Here is a 4957-nt window from a genome sequence, read left to right on the forward strand (position 1 = left end):
GGCCTTAAGTGGCCCATTAATTAATGGTGTGCACGTGTCAGACTTCATCGCGTGCCCGCCCGGCGAAATATTGCGATGGTGCGTGGTGACGTCGGGAAGCTCGTCCGACATCACCGCGTGACATTTTACATGTGGACGTGCGGGGCCCACCCCCGCACAGCAAACGAAAATTTCTGCCCATAAAATAGTTGTATAAACTTATGTTTAGTCAATGTCACAAGTATCCACCTCTTTTATACTTGTATGTAAAATATCTAATAAACAAAAGAATAATGTGAGGCTTTTATCAACTCAGCACAGTTCACAGTTCAATGTTTTGTGTGTATTTTACTTTGAGAGTGGCTATGGCCTCTCATTCTTTGTTTCTTTATTCCCACTAGACAATCAAAATGACATGAAAGCAAAACAAAAAGAGCCAATAGCAATCTACCGCTCTGAATAAAGGTGTTTCACTACAGTATCTGTGAAAGATTTTAATTCCTTTTTTTTGCTGATGTGCATTTGAGATTGTCTGAAATAACAAAGGTAGTCTCTGCAATGGTCTCACAAACATATAAATACTGAGCTTCCAGAGCAATAATATGTTCAGTCTCTTGCTTTTCCAACTGTGAGCTCAAAATGGGAAAGGTAAGCGCTCACATTTTTCACATGTTGTTAATAGTTCATTGAGAAATACAAATATTTCACTACATTTTCTTTCCCCACAGATCATTTTTTACGAGGACAGGAACTTCCAGGGTCGACACTATGAGTGCAGTAGTGACTGTGCTGACCTGTCCCCTTACTTCAGCCGCTGTAACTCCATCCGTGTTGACAGTGACTGGTGGGTGGCGTATGAGAAACCCAATTACATGGGATACCAGTATGTTCTGAGCAGGGGAGAATATCCTGACTACCAGCGCTGGATGGGATTCAATGACAACATCAGGTCATGTCGCTCCTACCCACATGTGAGTAATAAATTCTTTGTCTTATAGGCATTAATGAACTCATCAATCGATTTATATTTGAAATGGACTGTTTACCTATTTATTTAATAAATCAAAATGTCCAATAATTGTTCATTCCCTCTTCATTTAATGGATTTCCTGAATCAATAATCCAAATTTTAAGTTGAAATCTAAATTGTAAGCTGCAATTATCGGCCCACACTCATTCAGCGAAAATCTCTGCACTGTCATGATTGATCACTGTAAGTTTGATGGAAAATTGATGGCAACGCTGGATACACTGATGGGGGCGGGAGGGGGTGGTGTGGTTGGTGGATGGATTTTTGCCAATTTTCCACAGGAGGTTTGGTGATCAATCAGGCCAATTTCTGAACAAACTCCCAGTGAAATATCACTTAGGAGAGGAAAGAATAACAACTGCCTAAACATCCTATAAAGCAAATACTAAGAAGGTGAGAGAAAACTGGCTGAAATTAGTTCAGCTACAAACATATTTATAGATACAGTTGACACCACTTGTTGAGTACGCCATCAGGAAACATTGCATAGAAGAAGTCCCTCAACTTTCTTCCATTTCTCTCTCAGTTGATGTATCTAAGAGTAGTCATATTAACTCTCTTGGAGAAACTGCAATACAAATAACAGCTGAAAATACAAATTGCTTCAAAGCAGCCCACTTGATTGGCACCCCTCCCACAAACATTCACTCCCTCCACCACTGGCGGACAGTGGCAGCAGTGTTTACCACCTACAAGATGCACTGCAGAAACTCACCAAGGCTCCTTAGGCAGCACCTTCCAAACCTATGACTGCTACCAACTAGAAGGACAAGAGCACCAGATACATGGGAACACCACCACCTGGAAGTTCCCCTCCAAGTCACTCACCATCCTGACTTGGAAATATATTGCCGTTACTTCACTGTCGCTGGGTCAAATCCTGGAACTCCCTTCCTAACAGCACTTTGGGTGTACCTATACCACATGGACTGGAGCAGTTCAAGAAGGCAGCTCATCACCATCTTCTCAAGGGCAATTAGGGGTGGGCAATAAATGCTGGCCTAGCCAGCGATTCCCACATTCTGTAAATGAATATAAAAACAAAATTGAGAGTTGAGTTTAAATTGGAATTGTGGTTACAAAACCAAACTATGATAAGTGACCATCTTCCCATCTTCCATGTCCAGTGGGACAAGAGATAACCCTTGTATTCAACTGTGGTTGCATCCAACAAAAGACACATTAGATTGTTATTTTATGATGAAGATACCCTTCATGTGGTTGTATCATTAGCTGGGAGACTGTTTATGTGTGATGGGGTTTTGACACTTTATGATAGCGGAACAGATAAGTTGATAGAGAGAAACCATTTTTGCCGGTTGTGGGGTTTAGCAAGCATAGTGTAAAAATTAGAGCTGAATCTTTTAGGAGTGAACTTAGGAAACACTTCTAAACGCAAAGAGTGATAGATGTTTGGATCCTATTCTGAAAATGACAGTTAGTGCTAAATCAATTGTTAGTATTGCTAATCAAAGGTATTAGATGGTATGGACTGAAGGCAAGTATATGGAGTTAGGTCACAGATCAGCCATGAGCTCAAATAATGGTGGAACAGGCTCAAGGAGCTAAATTACCCACTCTTCTGCATATGATTCTTTGTTCCCATCAAATGCAAGTACTTAACTGAATCACAAATCAGTATTCAAACCCTGAATCCTTTTGTTTCCATTCTCCAAGGCAGTCTGGAGTGGGACTTCAATCTAAAACCTTCCAGCTTGTAGCATTTAGTAGCAATAACTTTGATTGAATATCTGATCATATTGATAAAATGGTATAATAGTGATTGCTGAATATCTGATAACAAAACAAAAAATACTGGACATATACAACAGGTCAGAGAACATCTGGAAACAGAAAAGGCAGATTAATGTTTTGGGTGGAGAGTTTTCATCAAAGCTGCCAATGTGTTCCCTGATAGTATTACAAGCATAACAGAACCCCTTTACAGTAATTTTCTTGAGTGTTGTGTAGGTATATTTATATCTTCATCCCAAATGTTTCATTTCTTTTTATTACAGTACCGAGGTGGAAACTACAGAATGAGGATTTACGAGAGACCTGACTTTGGAGGACAGATGATGGAATTCATGGATGACTGTCCATCTGTCTACGATCGTTTCTGTTATCGTGACATTCACTCCTGCCATGTGATGGACGGCTACTGGATCTTCTATGAACATCCCAACTACAAAGGCCGACAGTACTTCCTGAGACCCGGTGAATACAAGAGATACGGTGACTGGGGCAGCTACAACTCAACTATCGGATCTTTCAGAAGAATGAGGGATTTCTGATTCCTTGCTGAAAACTAAATTTTGCCCAAGTCATAACATTCTTAAACATAATAAATGTGCTATCATCAGAACTGATTTCCTTTTTGTTTGGATTGTGTTTCTATGCCTCTGCTACTACACACATTTTATGATCTTGAGAAGATAATAATTATAGAGAAATAAATTTTAACCATAGCATTGAAAATAAGAAAATACATAGCAACAGATATTCACTTCATTTATTCATTCAGACCACTATGCTGATGGATGGACCCGGCCATGTTTTATGAAAAAATATGCTGAGTATTTCCAGCATCCAGCATCTTTTGTTTTTATTTCAGAATTTCTGGGGCACTTTGTCAAGCCATCATCAATACCCTAGCAATATTTATTCCAGAAATTATCTGAGGTCTTCATCTAAAAGGATTAAGTGTTGTGCTATTCCCCCTCATTGGACACATTGCGACAGCCACTGGGAGAAAGGGAGTGCTTGTTTATGGGCATCTTGCTAGGTTCCTCCTGACTGGTCTAGGATTGAGAGGAGGATGTGAGACACAGTAGCTCTAACGGCTACAGGAGAGAGTGCAAGGAGGGTGAGGGTGACGATGTCTATGGGTACAGGACATCCTCCCTCCTCTTGATCATCTTGACCAGGGCCTCTGAGGATCTGTGCACTCTCTCCCTGGGTTCTTCAGCTATCCTACAATGTGCTGCTATCCACAGCACTTTCTACATCTCTAATGGAGTTGAGTGCAGGGAGCCCACATATACATCTCAATGAAAATTCATCAGCACTTGCGTGGCAAATCTGCAGTTGTCCTGCGTGGCATCTCCAGGTCACTTGAATTATGGTAATCAGCAATTAGAACCAAAATGGTGTGTTGAATCCAGACCTTCAGGTTATTGTGACTTAGTAGTACAGTATCAATTTAGTACCAGCTTTCACACTTAGCCAAAATATCTCTCTTCATCAACTTTCTGGTTATGGCCTGATTCAGTGATGGCAAATGTGTAAGTTCTGTTTGATTCACACCATTACAAAGCAGCCACTTGATTGGCACACCATCCAACACCTTAAACATTCACTCCCTCCACCATCGGCAGTGGCAGCAGTATGTACTATTTACAAGATGCGCTGCAGGAACTCCCCAGGCCTCATTCAATGGCACCTTCCAAATCTGTGACTACTACCACCTAGAGGGACAAGGGCAGCAGACACATGGGGATAGCACCCCCTGTAAATCACATATCATCCTGACTTGGAACTATTTCAATGATCATTCACTGTTGCTCTGTCAAAAAACTGGTACTCCCTCCCTAACTGCACTGTGGATGTACCTACAGCAGATGGACTGCAGTGCTTTGAAAAGGTGGCTCACCACCAACTTCTCAAAAGCAATTAGAGATGGACAATAAATGCTGGCCTTGCCAACAGAACTCACCATCCCATAAAAGAATTATAAAACCCTAAACAAAAATTTTCCCTGTGAGATATAACACCTGAGCGCTGTCCACCAGTAGTGCAATCCCTAACCTGAACATTACTTCACATAATAACAAGCAAGCTGCAGTTAAAGCTGTGTAGGTGTGTTGTGTACTGGAATAGACTCTATCCATTAAGTAAACTTATCCAAGATGATTGACAGTGGACAAAACTACCTGGAGTTTGTGCTTG

The 4957-nt window shown here is 41.0% G+C and overlaps 1 pseudogene across 1 annotated transcript; it reads left to right on the top strand.

Moving 5' to 3' along the window:
• Window positions 1-618: 618 nt before the first annotated feature.
• On the top strand, window positions 619-3322 carry LOC144686972 (gamma-crystallin S-1 pseudogene; annotated as a pseudogene). Its single transcript, XR_013578022.1, has 3 exons — window positions 619-627; window positions 708-950; window positions 3028-3322. The product of XR_013578022.1 is annotated as a gamma-crystallin S-1 pseudogene (transcript).
• The last annotated feature ends 1635 nt before the right edge of the window (window positions 3323-4957 follow it).

This window comes from Cetorhinus maximus, chromosome 11 (genome assembly GCF_964194155.1).
Source record: "Cetorhinus maximus chromosome 11, sCetMax3.hap1.1, whole genome shotgun sequence".
Classification (NCBI taxonomy): domain Eukaryota; kingdom Metazoa; phylum Chordata; class Chondrichthyes; order Lamniformes; family Cetorhinidae; genus Cetorhinus; species Cetorhinus maximus.